The sequence below is a fragment of the Miscanthus floridulus genome, chromosome 17 (genome assembly GCF_019320115.1).
Source record: "Miscanthus floridulus cultivar M001 chromosome 17, ASM1932011v1, whole genome shotgun sequence".
Taxonomy (NCBI): Eukaryota; Viridiplantae; Streptophyta; class Magnoliopsida; order Poales; family Poaceae; genus Miscanthus; species Miscanthus floridulus.
The window spans coordinates 92013538-92033876 of record NC_089596.1 but is presented as its reverse complement, the minus strand read 5'-3'; positions in this window follow the sequence as shown (position 1 = coordinate 92033876).

Genomic DNA, 20339 nt, shown 5'->3' with positions numbered 1-20339 from the left:
TGGGTATAGAAATGCGGTTGGACAGTTTTAGTACACATACTTAATACCAAAAGGATAATAAATTGTACCATTCAAGTATATTATCACGTATCTTTGAAGCGGGGCTCTCTCTAGCTGTGTGTCCTCTCTAGTGGTAACGTCGTACACATCTTTGATGACATCTTCCTCTGAGTCCTCGTCAATCGCCACGTTAGTGTACGGGGGCTTGATATGTGTCCTCGTAGACCTGTGAAGCCACCACAGGTACTTGTCGAAGGTGTGCTGGTCGTGTGGAGGACCCGCATGGACCGGATGTCGTACCCTGTTCTGCCACAAATGGATGCGCGAGCTGTGTGTCACGCGCTAATCCTTGGTCTTGTACCTCTTCCTGCGGTCATACCTGCAACAAAACGATGTTAGTTGTACCACACACCTCTGGATTGTAGCATTGTTATTAATCGATAACACACCCGTGCAATTCTTGGTTGGTGAAGTAAAGCGGTGGTGGCCAGCCTGTCATTCTCCCAAACTGTCTGCAGACCCGGATGGGCAAGTGAATCTCGACCACATGGAAGAAAATAAGAGGGACGTCGCAGCGATACTCGTCTGACTCGTCCCTAGTGACAGGACTGAGATAGTACTGGAGCTCCGGAGCATCCCAAGGACACCAATGCACCTGAATTTTATAATTGAGTTAGGTTGTGATATAGTGTACATCGAACAAGACACAGGTATGATAGTAAAGAGAGCGTCACCTGATGCTGTGTCAGGACGTCGAGACCGTCCGTGTACTCCCTGTACTTGCGCCTCGCATTCCCTCTAACTAACTCTGCTTTCGTCTAGATATACAGAGTTGTAGGGAGTGTATCCTGCTCGTTCCATTGCTGCATTGAACACGATAATAAATTAGCCATTAATAATGAATTTATATGTAATTGCCTCAAAAAATATAGTGAACCGAAGTACTTACCGGTAAACCATTATTAAGGGGCCTCCCAACAGGCCATCGTTCCAAACACCACACCTGGAGTAGGTACAAGCAACCCCCAAGGTTCGCATATCCTGAGGTGCGACGGCAGGCAACGCATAGCTGTTGATACGTCCATGCCAGGACTGCGCTGCCCCAGCTGTATGCTGCTATGTTCTTCCACGACTGTCGTAGTATGTCAAGGAACATCTAGCTGATCGTGTTGCCTAAGGTGTCTAGGAAGAGAAAAGCACCAAGAAAGTGCCAGAGCCACACACAAGCGAACATGTCGATCAGAGCCTCCTTAGCCTATGGGTCCAAGTAATCAAAGCGCTTCGTGATCCAGGACGACGAAACCCCGAAACTTTTCCTGAAATTGACCAAAGAAAATGAGACCCCATGGCTGCAGGAAAGCAATGCAAGTATTAAATAGGCTTGAATTACTCACTTATTTTTTTGGAAGCATCATCGTCCGATGGAAAAAAGCCAGTAAACTAAGCCACCAGCTCCCTCCAGTGATCGTTGTCAACTATCCCTATCACTGAAAGTCCCCCCAACCGAAGGCCTAAAATAGCCTTCACGTCCTGCAACGTCAAGGTCATCTCGCCACAAGGTAGGTGGAACATGTGGGTCTCAGGCCTCCACCTGTTATAAGAATAGAACGACTGTTAGTTGCCTCAAATTTGTTAGAAGAAAGTTTACGTATAAAGAATGCACTCGCACCTGTCTATAGCTGTAGTAAGTAGTGCTGGGTCAAGGGGCAAAAGACCGTGTTTGACAACACAGACAAGCTAGAGGAAACCGGCACGTCGTATGTACGGTGCATAACGCTCGTCCCACTGGTGCGTCCTGGTGTGCGTGTGGGGCCTCAAAGGAGGCAACGACACCTCTGCGTCATTATCACTCAAGATGTGTGCTCGGTGCTGGTCGTCATACTCTACCTCAAGAATGGGTTACAACGGGTGCTGCGTGGGAGGAGTCATCCTGTTACGAATTGATAAACAAAGCGTTAGAGTATTCAAATTAACAAAATTTAAATTAACATTAGTAAGTTCACAAACAAATCACTAACCTAACTATCCTAAATCCCTAAACCCAAAATCCTAACTATACTAGATAATAAATACATAATCAATCCCTAAAATACCTAAACCCTTTTGGGTTTAGAGTAAACTAGTATCTATACCACAAATCCCTAGCTAAATAACTAACTATAAACTAAATAATAAATACATAAACAATCCCTAAACCCAAAATCCTAACTAAACTAGAACACACAACCTCAAACCTACGTAAATCACAAACAAATTCACTAACCTAACTATCCTAAATCACTAACTATCATAAATCAATATCAATTATAAAACCCTAACTATCCATAATCACTAATTATCCTAAATCAATAATAATCAAAAAAATATGAAATCAACCCTAACTATCCTAAATTATTAACTATCCTAAATCACTAACTATCCTAAATCAATAAAAAAATATGAAATCAACCCTAACTATCCTAAATTACTAACTATCCTAAATCACTAAGTATCCTAAATCAATAATAAGCAAAAAAAATATGAAATCGAGAGGAGGTACCTTAGGAGCGGGCGACCTTGACGCGCCGGCGTTCGTGGCGCGGGCGCTGCGTGGCGGGAGTGGCCAAGCACGGCGTGGTCGAGCGGGCGAGGCTGGGCGGGTGCGGGCGCGGCGTGGCCGGGCGGGCGCTGCGCGGCGGCTGGCGGCACTGGTGGCTGATGGGCGACTGCAGGCGCTGGCGGTGGGCGGGCAGATGCGTGCGTGCGAGTGGGCGGGAGGTATTTATTTTGCTCTGCCGCGCCATGGATCAGGGCGCGGCACTGCCGCGCTAAGATTGGTGGCGCGGTAAGAGCTGCCATGTCACCGGTCATTGAAACTGGTCGCCGCCACGTCAGACCTGTGCCACGCCACCATGCATGGCGCGGCACAGGCATTTGGCCTCGCCAGGGCAATAGGCGCGGCCAAAAGTGTTAGTTTAAAAAAAACTTGCAGTGTTAGATTTAAAATTAGTTATAAAAAAGTGTTAAAATTAAAAAAAAATTGTTTTGTAAGGCAGTACTTGTTCTCTTGTAGACCCAAAGTACTTCTTCGCTTTGCCAGAGGGGTTCAACCAATCAACCGTTCAAGAAGCTGGATTATTTCAAGGCAACATATCATGTGCAAACCAATCAACCTGTGTAAACTTGAAAACTACCAATCAGGACCACTGGATGCTGATCCAATGGATGGGGTGAGGGGGCTTAAGCGCAAAAAAAAAGAACGGCAGGTGGAGGGCTTAAGCGTAAAAAAATCCCACCTCCCACCCCATCCATTGGATCAGCATCCAGTGGTCCTGATCGGTAGTTTCTAAGTTTGCACAGGTTAATTGGTTTGCACCTGATATGTTGCCTTATTTCAACCCTAAATTCTATTGTCAAGGTGATGAAAAAAATCATTTGCCTGGCATGTCCAATCTACATTCTATTTCCAAGGTGATGAAAAGAAATCGTGTGCCTAAGGGCATGCATGGCTAATGCAGACATACAATAGTGGCGGTTTCATTCAAAAGTAGTATGTCCATGTATAGGAATTAAAACTTTAATATACTATCTTTTCAACACAAGCTTACTTTTGTTATCCCTACAACTCTCTCTCCTCTCCACCTTTTCTCTTTTCAACACTAATGAACACTTCACATAGTAGTGTTGGCATTAGTTATGCGAACTTACTTATACTTCAAGCCCATAAGACATTTAGAAGAAAAGTGCATATGCCTTTTCTTCACTTTGGACCAAACCTTTGGTGTGTCTTCTCTATCTTAGGCTATCTAGAGAGAACCGACTTTGATTAGACATTTTGTTATGGGGAATATTGTATGTCTAACAAATAATTTGTTTGAAAACTAGGTGGTCGGTGAATAGTACTAACAACTAGTTTTTGATTCTATATTTATACCCCCTTGCCCTCTCTTTTGAGGGTTGCTCATTCCTAGTCATACTAGAAGCATTCTACGTCTTGTGAGAGCTCTTCCAGACCCTTTGTGTGCAAGATAGTGTGATTATTTCTTTATCCAAATGTCGGGTTGAGAGAATTTGAGTTAGGAAGCAAAAGAGAGCAAATCAAAGTCTTGAGCACTTGTGGAAAGTCAAGAAATTCATGAAGCATTTGTTACTCTTAGATGTCAAGCCTCCTAGAAAGCTAGGCATTGTTCGGTGGGCTTACGAGCTTAAGGAAGTTACATGCAAGGGCTACGATCTTACCTCCAAAAGGAAAAAGATAAATTACTAGACAAGGGAAAGTGGTTTAAAGAAACTCTACTAGATCATGAATTGGTGGTCGCTCATGGCTTCCTCGATAGACGCACAAGGTTCAAATGGTGAACCCAAACTTCGGCAAATCAAATCATTGTGTTGCCCTATGATTTATTTGCATTACTTTGTGTTTTGCCTTGATCTACTTGGGTCATGTCAAATTGAGTTTAGGTGCTTTGTGAACCTACTCCAAGCAAGTCTTGTAAACCCTCTATAATATCAAGTGTAAAGTTCCAGATGAAGAGGAGTTTCACTTTGTGCTATGCAAACTTGAGGAAACCATGTGACGTAGATTTGGTAGTTCCGCACAATCTTTATTTTGTGTATTTATATCACTTATTTCGCATAAAAAGCTTCATAGACCTCACTAACATCTTTAGAATAGTATGTGGATCATGAAAGGGGAGGGTAAAGTCACTTTGAGTATTTATAACACATACCCAAATGGCCTTCTTCTTTGGGCCCACAATTTGTGTACTAATGAACTTAGCCTTCACACCATTGGTACCCTTAACAAGCATGTAACAAGAATCAAATCCAATTGAGGATACATTAGGTTGCTTGTTCTTGTTAGTCTTGCAATATTGCTCTATATGCCCAACTTGCTTGCATCTATTACAAAACCGACCATTGCCCTTCACAAAGCTAGCTTTGGGAGTGACAAAGGCCGCATTGCCTTTCTTGAAGGTATAGCCTAATCCCTCTTTGTTGAGAGAAAACCTTTGGCTACCCAAGAACTTTAGCAAGCGGGCATCTTCACCATAGGCATTGCCTAAGGCACGAGTAAGCTCATTCACCTCCTTTTTTAGGTCTCATTTTCCACCATTAGTGAGGCATCACAAGTGAAACCATCACTCAAAGGTGAAGTAGAAGTGGTACTGCTACAAGAAGGGTTAGTGGGAGCAACAACAATGGGCTTATAAAAAGATTCATCAATAATATCACAAGTTAGTCCCACATCACATGTAACAATCACTTGCTCTTTCTTGCCTTCCTCCTTCTTGGCTTGCTCAATGAGAGAGGAGTGAGCCTTTTCAAGCTTAGAGTGAGCTTTGCTAAGCTTCTCATGGGCTTCCATTAGCCTCTCATAAGTGGCATTGAGCTCATCAAAGGATTGCTCAAGAAAATTGACTTTCTTGCGTAATTCTTTGCACTCCTTTCTCTTCATCTCAAAGCAAGTGTGCACTTGCTCACACATGTCCATGGGCTCCTCCTTGGTTTACTCCTCCTCCTCCTCATCATCATCATCACTCCTACAAGCATCACTTTCACATTCATCATCATCACTCACATCATATTTTACCTTGGTAGGCTTTGCCATGAGGCATGTCGATGGAGTGTCAAAGATGGAAGGCTTGTTGTTGATGTCGATGCTTGCTAGTGCTTTCTTGATGGATTTCTTGTCATCATCGCTAGAGCCATCACTATCCGAAGAGCCGTCACTATCTCAAGTGACCACATAGCCTCCACCCTTCTTCTTCTTTTGGAAGGTCATCTTCTTCTCCTTCTTCTCCTTCTTTTCCTTCTTGTCCTTCTTGTGCTTATTCTTCTCATCCTCATCATTGTCACTATTGTAGGGACAATCCACTACAACGTGATCGTGGCTCTTGCAATTATAGCATCTTCTCACATATTCTTTGCTCTTGGTGTGGTCTCTTCTCTTTCTTGCACCATAGCCCTTTTCTTCATGAATTTTCCCATCTTGCGCACAAAGAGAGCCATAACTTCATCATCAATGTCACTAAGATCTTCATCATCACTTGATTCTTTTTTGGACATGCCCTTGTTCTTAGATGATGAGCTAGCCTTGAATGCCACACTCTTCTTCTTGTCTTCTTCCTTCACAAGCTCTTTGCCATCACTATTGTATTTGTCCTCGGTCATCACATCACCAAGCACCTCATTTGGAGTGACATCCTTCAATCCACCTCTAAAGATGATGGTTCTCAATGTCTTGAATCTCTTTGGCAAACAAATCAAGAACTTGTGAGAGAAGTCCTCATCCTTCACCTTCTCACCCAAACTTTTGAGATCATTGATGATGACTTGTAGCCTATAGAACATCTCCAGAATGGACTCATCATCCTTCATCTTGAAGTTTGATAGCTTGTCCTTGAGCATGTAGAGCTTGGTACTTTTTACCATTAAAGTGCCCTCATATGTTTCTTCTAGTCTCACCCAAACTTCACTTGCTTTCTCAAGATCTTTGATTTGCTCAAACACTTTTGAATCAATGCCATTGTATATTGTGTTGAGTGCCATGGTATTGCATTGTTTGTTGATCTTGTCATTGTCGATGATGTAGGGGGACCATGACGCCTAAGAGGGGGGGGTGAATTAGGCAACCTAAAATTCTAACTCTAAACTATAGCCTCTTTTTCTATTCTTAGCAAAACCTATGCAAAAGATAAACTATCTAAATGTACAACTATAGTTTTGCTAGGCGTGTTGCTATCTCTACCGCAAAAGGAGTAATACAAACAATGTAAATGCGGAAGCTAAAGAGCAAGGTAGAGATATGCAAACTCCTGTCGATGACTCCGGTATTTTTACTGAGGTATCGAGAAGCGCGCAAGCTTCCCCCTAGTCCTCGTTGGAGCCCCTCACAAGGAATCCCTAGCAAGGGCCAAGCTCCCAGTTGGGCAATTCTATGGATAGCCCTAGGCCTTCCCCATGCGCAAGTGGGTCTCTGGTGTGCCTTCTGACAAGCCTCTCCTGGACCGCTCCCCGCTGTATTCACTATCAAGCTTCTGGTCGAACCGTCACGGGCCTTGTTCCCTTCGGTATACGGTGGCGGCCACACCACAAACACGGTTGGTGTGATCTCGCAAGACTACAAGCCCCTCCGATGTACAACAATGGTGCATGCAAGCACCGAGTGGTAAGAGGTATGCAAATCTTACTAAACACTAGGCCTAAACCTAGAGCAAGCGCATAAGCGGTGGTCTAATCAAGCGAAGAACTTTGCAAAGCACCTACGCTAATCACCTAATGAATCACTAAGAACTATGCAAGTGGAGATCACTAAAATGGTGTATCAACACCCTTGGTATGTTTCCTCAACTCCACTTTTCTCAAATGGCCGGTTGGGGGGTCTATTTATAAGCCCCACTGAGAAAGTAGCCGTTGGGGACGAAATCCTACTTTTCTGCTACTAATCGGACGCTGATGGCATCCGGTCACATGCCACCAGATGCGTCCGGTCGCAACTTCACCGCTCTGGAACCTCTCTGGAGTTGATCGGATGCTGCAGTTCCTACGTCCGGTCGATTTGTCGCCAGCGTCCGGTCAGTGCTGAATGGGTTGTCAGGATGATGATTAGTGCCATCGGTGCGTCCAGTCACTTTTAGTTTTTAGCATCCGATCGCTGCTGCTGATGCCTGCTGTTGCCGAGGAACTGATTGGACGCATCCGGTCCCTATAAGGGCTACGTCCGGTCAGTTTGCCAAGCATGTTTCTTTGCGATCTTGCTTCTGGCTTGGTTCCTATCTTAATGTTTGGACTATGCTTAATATCTTAGGTCTTCTCTTGTGCTTCTAGGGTCTTGCTTATGGTGTTGATCATCGGATCATCACGTCGCCTTCGTCCAAGTAACGTTTTGCATCCTATTGAACTACAAAACAAACACTTGCAAATTCATTAGTCCAATTTGGTTGTGTTGGTCATCAAACACCAAAATCCAAAGTAAATAGCCCTAGGGTCCATTTTCCTTACAATCTCCACCTTTTTGGTGATTGATGACAACACGACCAAAACAAGCAAATAGTAAAATTTTTGGAATTTAAAAACTATCTACTTGCTAGGATGCAATGCAAAGGGCAATGTTATATAATGCTAAAAGATACCACATGTAAATATCTTTGGAAACTTATCTTGTCCTTGCAAATGCCCCCATGTGGCATTATGGATTTAAGTCTCCCCCTAACTCCAAAATCCACTATCCTCCCTTTCTCGGACCATTACCAATTGAAAACTATTACTATTACCACTTGTAAATTATTATTATCGGGCTTGCTTTTGGTCCTACAAATTCTCCCCTTTTGAATCAAACACCGAAAAGGAAGACATTAGTAGCTCAAGGGAGTGTCAAACTTTGTGATCATTTGAATATGGAGTGGAATAAGTCAAAAAATTTGACTCTCACATTATGTCAGTGCAGAAAGTGACCAACTAGTGAATATTTGTAGTTTTGTCGTACGTTGTGATCGGAGGTGGCCTAGCACTCAATGACACAGGATTTATACTGGTTTAGGCAACATGCCCTACGTCTAGTTTGGGTCGGTCAGTGACTTTATTCCTGAGCCTAGGTGCTCAAAGTTTGCAGTGGGGTTATAAACGAGAAGGAGGAAGAAGGGGTGTACAGGAGGTCCGGTCGGCTCTGGTCGGAAGGGCCAAGAGCGATAGGAGCTATGCTATGAGCTAAGTGTTCAAGCATGTGCTTGGAGTCCGAACCCGGTGGTTCTGTGGTCATGAGCTAGTGACCTTGTTTAGTGTGGTTGTCTTCAAGAAGGGCTCTCTCCTTTGTTGGAGGGGGTGCGTCCCCTTTTATAGATAAAGGGGATGGCTTTACAAGTGAGAGGGTGATGGTACGTATGCTATAGAGCCTTGTTGCCCATGCCTACCGAGCCTTGTTGCCCACACCGGCGGGTACAAGATAATGGTAGGCGGTTACAATACTATTGATGTCACTGTAGAATGTCAGAGAGGTCGTGCTGCCTTTTTCAGGGATGGTGGACGTCGGTACCTGCAAATACTGTTTGATGTGTAGAGGCATGTGAGGAGTCTTGCTATGTTCTCCCGGTACGGTAAATCCTGGCGCCCATACCGCTATCGATGTCCAGAGGCACATGGGGGGCCTTACCGTATGGGAGTTTTAGCGGCCCCTACAATACTATAGAGGGAGATGTCGGCGCCTACAATACTGTTTGTGTTAGGGTGGCTGTAGAGTACTATTCCGTGCAGGGTATGGTCCCTGGTACAGTGGTTTTGACTTGTGAGCCTTGCCTTGCTTTTCTCCGCACGTCTTCTGGTTCCTACCGAGCGGGTGTCCCTGGTCGGATGGCTCCAGTCAGCTCTGAGTGCGCCAGTCGGAGAAGAGCGGTGAGCAGGGTTCCTGTGTTCCCCGGTCGGAGCCGCGGGGTTGGAGTCGGAAGTAGTGTTTTGGGCCAGGCCTTCTGATCGGAGAGGCTGTCCGGTGGCGGCTGGAGTCGAAGCGAACGCTCTGGTCGAAGAGGTGGGCTGAAGCAGCCGATGAGAGGGCGATATTCCTTTTCGGCCAGACCTTCCGGTCGATGACTGGGCCGCCCTTCCGACCTGTCGTTTTAGACTCTTGGGCCGACCCATGAGTTACGTGTTGTCTGCTCAGGTCGAGCCTTGGCGTGGAAGCCGATCCCCGAGGGGCCCTGGGTTTATGAACCCGACACATTACATAGACTGAGCTCCCCCTAAATATATGCATACATATGATGGAGAATGTAGTTTATGCATAATTGGCAAATTGATGCTCAAGGGAGTTTAATCTATAAATGCATGGAGAAAGCATATAAATACCAAAGTGAAATCAACATGATGATATCGGTTTAGAAATACCACATGTGGAAACCAATTTGATTTCTACCACTTGCAATAGGTGGTGGATATTTGAAGTATGATGCTTAACTCTGGGGACTCCATTTTCCTTGCAATGAGACTACTACACATAAGATAATCTTGAAAAGGTGTTAGTCTCAAAACATCCAACTTGTAGAGTAACCTCCCCCTAAATTTGTGCACACAAGTATGGAACACTTGTAGGAGACATGCACATTGATTTTAGAATAAAAAATACCACTTGAAAGATGATATCACATGAATGTGAGAATCATTTTCGAAGGTGATATTCGGGAGAGATTATCTACAATTTGGACTTTGGCACATATTAGATGAACAATTGTTAAAACAAGCTATGTGCCGAGCTCCTAAATAATTTAAACCATGTAGGTTTGCTCCAAGGGTTAAGAGTAATACCGAGCAAGCCTACTATAAGATATACCTAGTGTATGCATGACAAAGGATTTAAGCATGCAAATGCAAACCTAGGCATGAAAAGGAACAAGATGCTAATTGAGATTGCAAGAAATTGAATCTTGATACCAATTGAAAGGAATTAAATCTAGTTACCTAACATGGGAAGGGGAATTTGGGTCCATAATATTCACTCACCCACTTGGTAATTGACATGATCCAATGTGATGCACCCCATGAAATGCACCCATACTTTGCCAAGTCTCTAAATTCCCCGATGTCCATCGGACTTCTCACTTTCCTTTCAGGATCCAAACCTTCTTAGTGCTCTTCATATTTGAAATGATCTCTTTTGGCACCCAAAAGCGTTTGACCCCTTTGTTGGCTTACTTGTTCACCTTGATGGCCACCACCTTGTCATTTTTCTTCTTCTTTAAGAGATAAGGTGTGGAGGCTTTTTTGTCCACCTTGTTGGTGTAGGTGTTGGAGAGCTTGCTTGTTTGCTTTTTCTCTTTCTTCTTAGCTCCTCCCCCATTCTTCACCTTGCACTCATAGGACTTGTGGCCTTTCTTGTGGCATACATAACAAACCATGGTTTGTCCTTCATCAAGCTTCTTCACTCCCTTGACGGTGTTATCTTGATGAAGTTGGGCTTGCTCCATCTTGCCTTTCACTTCAGTCAAGTCCTTGGTGAGGTGAGCCACTTCTTGCTTGAGTTGCTCATTCTCCATTGCAACCTCTTGTGTGCATGTAATTACAACAACTTTCTCAACACAAACTTGGTTGCACAAAAGTGGGTCTAAAAATAAATCATTACAAGAAGTAGAGGCATCCTTTTTAGGCATGTCAAAAATTAAACCTTTCTTTTTAGGTGCCTCAGTGGGGGTAGAACCGATGGCTTCAAGATTAGCAACTTTATTAGTTAGCTCATCACAATGTTTGCACATAGTTTCCATTTTAGCAAGCAAACTTTTATAAGCATCTTATGAGTTAGCTAACTTTTTCTTTAATTTTTCATTTTTCTTAACAAGTTGCTCATCATTGATTGTGCAATTATTTGTGTTTGCACTAGTCTCAAGTTGCTCAATTTTAGTAGATAGCTCCATATTAAGATTGATAAAAGTTTCATATTGTTCAAGCAAAGTAGCATAAGCTTGTTGTGAGCTATCTAGTTTTTCTTTTAATTTTTCAAGCTTCTTTTGTTGACTAGTGCAAACTTTAGCAAAGTTAAGATTTTCTTACACGATTTCATCATAAGAAGGTAGCTCATCATCACTATCACTATTATTATCACTATCACTAGGGATAGACTTTTTGTTACCTCGTGCCATAAGGCACACACGTGAGGTGCTTCATGATGAGTGCTTGCGCCCTCACCTCTTGTGATGGTCTTCTTCTTCACTTGAAGAATCATCCCATGACCTTATTGATGTGAGGGCTTTGTTCTTGCACGCCTTTTTATTTGTCTTGGGTGTGGGCTTGTTTGGACAAACTTCCACAAAGTGCCACAACTCACCGCATCCATAGCATCCTTTCTTTCTTTGCTCATTTCTTTGATTTGTGAAGATGAAATCTTGAATTTGGATGGGCACACCCTTGACATTGAGCCTTTGGATCATCTTCTCCACCTTGTTGATAAGTTTGATTGATTCTTCATCAAGGTTAGAGGTGGAGGAGAAAGATTGATCATCATAACTTGAATCTTCATCTTCATCATCATCATCCTCATCTTCTTCTTCATCTTCATTTGAGGAGCTTGAGCTTGAGCTTGTCTCAACTTGCTTGCCCTTCATCTTCTTTTTCTCACTACATGTTGTTCAAGTCCTCCATGTTGTGAAGGATGGTGATGATGCTTGCATATTTCTTTTGTGGTAGCACGAAGATGATCTTCCTCATGATGTCCACATCATCTAGCTTTATTAATCTGATTGAATGGAGCTCATTGATAATTAGATTCAAATAAGAATACATATCACGAACAAGCTCATCATCATTCATTTTAAAGGAATCATAATTTTGTTTAGCTAGACAATATTTTTGCTCACGAACATTAGTTGTGCCGTCATGGAGCTCTTGGAGTTTTAACCAAATTTCATGTGCCGTATTTAAAGTGAACACTAGGTTAAATACATCCATGCTAAAAGATTCAAACAAGTAATTTTTAGCTCCATCATTGAAATGAATTTTTTTTCTTCACTCTTTGTGGGTTTATCAGGATTCTTAATGGGTTTCATCCCATCACGAGTGACTCTCCAAACACCCAAGTCTACCACCTCAAGGTGACAAGCCATTCTAGCTTTATAGTAGGGGAAATTAGTGCCATCAAACTGCGGAGGCCTAGAGGTATCCATCCCAACCACTCTAAATAGCGTCGGCTCAACGGCGGTGAAGCCAAAGGTCCAAATTGAGCCAACCGGCTCTGATGCCACTTGTAGGGGGACCGTGACGCCTAAGAGGGGGGTGAATTAGGCAACCTAAAATTCTAACTCTAAACTATGGCCTCTTTTTCTATTCTTAGCAAAACCTATGCAAAAGATAAACTATCTAAATGTGCAACTATGGTTTTGCAAGGTGTGTTGCTATCTCTACCGCAAAAGGAGTAATACAAACAATGTAAATGCGGAAGCTAAAGAGCAAAGTAGAGATATGCAAAGTTCCATCGATGACTCCAGTATTTTTATCGAGGTATTGAGAAGTGCGCAAGCTTCCCCCTAGTCCTCGTTGGAGCCCCTCACAAGGAATCCCTAGCAAGGGCCAAGCTCTCGGTCGGACAACTCCATGGATAGTCTCGGGCCTTCCCCACACGTAAGTGGGTCTCCGGTGTGCCTTTCAACAAGCCTTTCCTGGACCGCTCCCCGTCGTATTCACTATGAAGCTTCCGTCCGAACCGTCGTGGGCCTTGTTCCCTTCGGCACACGGTGGCGACCACACCACAAACACGGTTGGTGTGATCTTGCAAGACTACAAGCCCCTCTGATGTACAACAATGGTGCACGCAAGCACCGAATTGTAAGAGGTATGCAAACCTCACAAAACACTAGGCCTAAACCTAGAGCAAGCGCATAAGCGGTGGTCTAATCAAGCTAAGCACTTTGCAAAGTACCTACGCTAATCACCTAATTAATCACTAAGCACTATGCAAGTGGAGATCACTAAAATGGTGTATCAACACCCTTGGTATGTTTTCTCAACTCCACTTTTCTCAAATGGCCGGTTGGGGGGTCTATTTATAAGCCCCACTATGAAAGTAGCCGTTGGGGATGAAATCCTGCTTTTCTGCTACTGACCGGACGCTGCTGTCGTCCTAACCGAACGTGTCTGGTCGTCCCAACCATTGGAGCACGGGATCAACTAATTGGATGCCGATGGCGTCCGATCACATGCCACCGGACACGTCCGGTCACAACTTTGCCACTCTAGAACCTCTCTGGAGTTGATCGGACGTCACAGTTCCTACATCCGGCCGATTTGCCGCCAGCGTCCGGTCAGTGCTGAATGTGTTGCCAGGATGATGAACAGTGCCATCGACGCGTTCGGTCACTTTCAGTTTTCAGCGTCCGGTCGCTGCTACTAACGCCTGCTGTTGCCGAGCAACTGATCGGACGTGTTCGTTCTCTATAAGGGCTGCGTCCGGTCGCTGTGTCCAGTCACTTTGTCGAGCATGTTTCTTCATGATCTTGCGTCCGGCTTGGTTCCTATCTTCATGCTTGGACTATGCTTGATATCTTGGGTCTTCTCTTGTGCTTCTAGGGTCTTGCTTATGGTGTTGATCATCGGATCATCACGTCGCCTTCGTCCAAGTCATGTTTCGCATTCTATTGAACTACAAAGCAAACACTTGCAAATTTATTAGTCCAATTTGGTTGTGTTGGTCATCAAACACCAAAATCCAAAGTAAATGGGCCTAGGGTCTATTTTCCTTATAGGTGAGATTGGTAGGGTCAAGAATCACAAACTCATTCTCTACCCATCCCACACCTTTTCATTGATTGAACCAAGTTACATCTTCATCTTTCTCTTCCAATAATCAAAAGATGTGCCATCAAAGAACGGTGGTTTGCCCCCAACATGGTTGAACACTATTTGAGCTGCCAATTTTGCACCAAAGGTTGTTAAGCCTTGAATCAAGCGGTGACCACGGCTCCGATACCACTTGAAAGGTCCTAATATGGCTAGAGGGGGATGAATAGCCTATTTAAAAATCTACAAGATCACTAGAGCAATTTGATTAGTATAACAAATAGCTAAATGCAAACTTGCCCTAGCTCTACAAGGGTTGCAAGCCACCTATCCAATAATTCTAGTTGCTACGATCACTAAGCAAACAAATTGCTAAGTCACTACTCACTAAGAGCTCTCACACTTGCTACACTAAAGAGCTCCTCTAGATGAACTTAAACTACAAAGCAAGCTCACAATTCTAGCTACACTAAAGAGCTTGCTACAACTAGTTTGCGGGAATATAAATGAGTGAGTAGGGTGACTATAACACCATGTAGAGGAGTGAACCAATCATAAGATGAATACCAATTCAATCACCGGGAGAATACCAAAGGGCAAGAGACAACCAATTTTTCTCCTGAGGTTCACGTGCTTGCCGACATGCTAGCCCCATTGTGTCGACCAACACTTGATGGTTCGACAGCTAAGAGGTGTTGCATGAATCTCGTCCACACAATTGGACACCGCAAGAACCTACCCACAAGTGAGGTAACTCAATGACACGAGCAATCCACTAGAATTACCTTTTGGCGCTCCGCCAAGGAAGGCACAAGATCCCTCATAATCACCAGGAGATGGCCACAAACAATCACCAACTCATGCCAATCCTCCTCCGCTGCACCAAGCCATCTAGGTGGCGGCAACCACCAAGAGAAACAAGAAATCCGCAGCCACAATGATCCCCAAGTGCCACTAGATGCAATCACTCAAGTAAATGCACTTGGAATCACTCTCAATCTCACTATGATGATGAATCAATGATGGAGATAAGTGGGAGGTGTTTGCTTAGGCTCAAAAGGATGTCAAGTATATCAAAGTGCCAAGAGGGTGAGCCCCAAGCCGGCCAACCCCTTTAAATAGAGCCCAAGAGCTCAAAGAGCCGTTGGCCCTCGAGGCATGATTGGACTTGCCTAATTGGATGCACCCCAGTGTCTAGTCGACTGCATCTGGTCAGCCCTGGCTATCCATGTGTTGTGCCTTTGAATTCTACCCATTAGATCCCAACGGTCATCTCTCAGTCACACGAAACATTAAGTAGCGACCAGACTCGACGCTGGAACGACCGAACCCTAAACCACCGAGAGTCAGATCATTTCCAGAGAGGTTCTAGAGCTGTTTTACATTGACCAGACGTGTCAGGTCACCAGTGACCAGACGCGCCCGGGAGTTCGGTCAGCTCCCTCGTCTCTGCCTACGAAAATCCTACCGACATCAGCGTATGTCAGCTATGACCTGACGTGGCCCCTGCACGTCTGGTCGCGCGCTGACCTCTACGTCTGCTTGTCTGAAGAAGTGACCGGATGTGTTGGTCAGGGCCATAGCCAATGTCTGGTCCTTTACCTAGCTCTCGGCCAGTCACTGTGCCTTCGCTATAATTGACCGGATGTGCCGGGGTGAGTCCGGTCACCCCACGGCCAACGTCCAGTCGTGGACTATGTACTCCTTTTCTTTTTCTAAGTCCACAACCACTTCACCCTTGCTTCCAACTTGCTAACCACAAAGTATAGAACGTGTGTGCACGAGTGTTAGTATTTTTCAAAGCATTTTACAAGGGTCAAAGTTAGCACATTAGGTTCCTAAATGCATATGCAAAAGTCATGTCACCTAGTGACACTTGATAAATTGTTTAGCCAAATATTTCCCCTCTTTATAGTATGGCTATCGATCCTAAGTCACTCACATCCTCTATGGTGTCTTGAGTGCAAAACAAAAACCTATCTTATACCTTTGCCTTGATCTTCTCGGGTTTTGTTTTTCTCTTTCTTCTTCTCCAAGTTAGAGCTTGATCATCATCAACACTTGTCCATCTTCATCTCCATGGACCTCACCTTGCTCAATCACTTGGATTGCACCAACCTAGCTCATATCACTGCTCATGACAAAGGTTAGTGCTAGGTTTCATCAATTATTCAAAACCAAACTAGGGCTTTCAGTTGGGTGGGGTAGTTTTAGTGTCAACCGGTGTCATGCTCTACTCACATGTTTCACTTTGGGCCTTTGTGTGTCTACATGTTCTTTAAGGCCCATCTTGGCTCCAACAACATTGCTTTAGGTTAGTTACAAAAAGTGTTCAGTTAGACCTATTTTCCTATGATTTAGCAACATGCTCCATAAAACACAAGATGTTGTTCCACTGAATTAATGTTGGTATCAAGTGGTATAAACCCTTCAAATCTTAAACATAATATGAAAGTGTCACTATAAATAGCACCAACACCTAGCCACTCCATTCATCCAGCTTAACCCAACAGTTGCATGATTAAAGTGTTAAGAGTAGGAAGACAAACCATTATTTCGAAAGGATCTCATATTTTCCCATGAACTAACCTTCCCAAAATAGTATATCTCTTCCAATAAAATACCCCAAACACCTTGATAATATCATCATTATTATCATGAGTAAAGTTGTAATCATGAGCTTCATTCGTGGCACCCATAGGAACCATCTTAAGGAACTTTGAGTTATGTTTTCATGATATGAGACATTGGGTACAACGGGTGTTGATGATCCAACTCCCTTTCTATGCTTAATACTCTTTGGATAATGTTCCTGGACACTACCATTATCCTTGCTTCAATACATCCTCCTTATTTAGCCTCTTAGCACGACGCAAGAAATTCAACACCGTACCTATAGGTTCCTCAAGCTTGGAAGGATGTTTCTAAGCAATGGTGTCATCATATCTAAGGACATTTGCCCCACACCATCATTAAAGACTTATTCAGCAACAAATGTTGGTCCCTCTAGAAATTGTAGCATATTACTAAGTATAAAAAGTGTGCATAATATGATTCATCATATTAATAATATAACCATATCCCTTATATGAATGTTAATCCACAACATAATATGAATTTAGTAGGATTTGTAGGAGCAAGTAACTAGATGATAATGATAAAAAAGAAAGAACACTTGCATTAACAAGCACACCTTAAGCCTAAATAGAGTTAAATCTTTGGGCAATAGGTCAAATAAATAGAACATTCTAGGTCAAATATATAGTTGCTTGGCCACGCAAATACTTCTTGCTAATTAAAAAGTAAATAGAAGCAACACTAACTAGGAATGACAAAATTACAAAAAAATGTTGAAAGATTATGGACATGAAGTAATGCTTCCAAAACCAACAATCATGAAAACCATGATGCAAGCACAAAAATATGGATATAAAATAACCTAGGTATGCAGTCACTATAAATTTGCAACTTTTCCTACTGATTTCAATACAACTAGGAAAACAAATGCTCGACAAAAATACAAGGAATTACTAGAAAAAGTTTGTCTAGGATGTAAGCACTGAACATAAATGTTGCCATAGTCATCGTTGATCCCTTCATTTTATGTGCTTTAAGACTACCATATAAGTTGAAATAAAAAATAGACTAAGGATTAGTAAAAATCAAAGTGGAAAAATGTTTAAAAAAATATATGTCATTATTCCAACCAAAATAGGGCTAAAATTAAACAATAATTGAATAAGAAGTGGTCTATGTACTAAACTAAGAAGCATGGATTTAAAAAATCATTCTGGTAATGAATGCCAAGGAAAATGGAATTTTCTGCTCATCTTGGAATAAAATTGTCATTCTAGGTCAATATCAAAATAAATATACTAAACTTCGATACATGTGAGGTAAATAAACATCCCTCACTCCATGAGGAAATTAAGAAAAAAATAGAACTATGGACCCATCTTGTTTTGTTCGTAAACAAAAATAAATTAAGAAACAAAACATCTGGAATGGAAATACTACTAGATCTAAAGGTAGACATAGTAGCAATTAATTTGTATTACTTGAAACCAAGCTTCCTTTTAGTAACACATCTTGATGACATCACTCTACTTTTGTATCTCTTATTTAGTGCATCGAGTATATATCATCAGAAGTTTAGGTTTCCAACAAATAAGGCCCTGTTTGGTTGAGCTGTGGCTGTGGGAAAAAGCTGCTGTGGGCTGTGAGCTGTGGAAAAGCTGCTGTGGGCTGTGAGCTGTAGAAAAGCTGAAAGCTGTTTGGTTAAATAAGTATAAAATATACCTTTTATCTTTATCTCTCTTGAAACAACTATGGAAGAGCTTTTTATTCCACCAATTTCGAAAAGCAGAAAGCCAAAAGCCAAAAGCAGGGTCAACCCAGCTTTCAAAAATGAACTACGGAAAAGCAGCTGCTTCTGAAAAAGCACCCTCCAAAAGCAGCCCCTTTGGTTGGGCTTTTGGCTTTTGGGGCCAAAAGCCAAAGCCAAAAGCCCAACCAAACAGGGCCTAAGTTCATTGATGAATTCCATGGCACAACATATTTTAGCATGTTGTTTGCACTTTCGAACCTTTGGGTGCTTGCCATGCCACCTCATGATTGTCCCATGTTGTAATGCTTGGCCCATTTTTTTCTCTCGTCATATGCATTGACCAAGAAATGATGCTCCACCAAATAATACTTATTAAGCAACTACCCCCAAGTAGCTTCAAATCCATTAATGGTTAACATTTTGTTGGTCACCATGTGGAACTCATCTAACAAGATCCATCCTCCATATAGATTGGTTCTAATTCTATCCTTGCATATAGAACACATGCCATTTGCACAAAAGATATAATGGTCTATGCATCACTTCTTTGATTTCTGTCTCCACAACCATGCAGTGATCTGAAAAGACAAATCATTAGTTTTATACATTCAGCAATCAACCATTCAACAAAACTTTTCCAGTAATCTAAAATGTTGTAGAAGAACATGAAAACTAGTTTGTTACTATTGTTTGTGGCTACAACATAACCCATTAGTATCAAGAACCCTTTGAACAACCACTCATATTTCTTAACCTTTTCACCATGCATTAACACACTTGCAAAACATTGACAAAGAGTCCAAATGGCATTTTGTATAAGTTCCTATAATATGTGCTGTCAATTATCATGACATTGCCAAAAATGACTTCAATTGTGTTAGTTCTTTTCACTTGCCCAAATTAGGGATTTATTTTGGTCCATGATATCAAGATCAACCTGGACTAAAGTCTTGGGTCTTTAGGTGTCTTCTTAAAAAAAGATCAAGTGTCTTTCTTATACAATCATAGGTCTCTCATAGTGCATAATGACCTTCTATTGAAAGGTATGTTGACCATGCTCCAGAATAGACATTCCATTTTATGCAATGAATCCTGCTTAGTGTGATATTATTCTCACATAAGTACTTGAGCAATTGTCACGAGCATCCACCTATCTTCATATGACAATTCCATTACCTTTTATTACCATCTGTAGCTCTTATAGCTCTTGGTTGTGTTCCTTTGACATGTATTGAAATAAGCCAACCATCATCATCAGTGCGATGTAGCCTCGTGGTTAGAACTTTGTTCTTGCTTTCAGTTTGTTTTTCAAAATCGTGCATAGTGATGGTGTAAACTGGTCCACTTAATGCTATGGTTGTCTCATCTTGTAACATTAATAGCCAAACAAAATTATCAACCTCTATAAACAACATACCTCATAGTTTGGTAACCATCATTGTTCTTATTAATGTTTCCTTTGCCAATACCAAAAACCGCCTTTGATGAGTAAAGTTTGTAGAATTGTGAATTACCTTTGAAATCAAATGTTAAATCAAGTGTGGTTAAAAAGTAACATACAATTAGACTGCCTACATTTGAATCATAGTACTTTCTCATTGTCCTCTCAATTATTGCACCCATTCTCAGTGTTGTCTACATTTTGCATGTTGGGCACCATCTTTTGGTCTTCTTCTTGAAGAATAAGGAATTTAGTTGTATTTTGCACACATATAATGATTTACATTATGTGATGTGAAAGTGGATATTAAAAGTGTGCACACACTTTAAGGTTCAATTA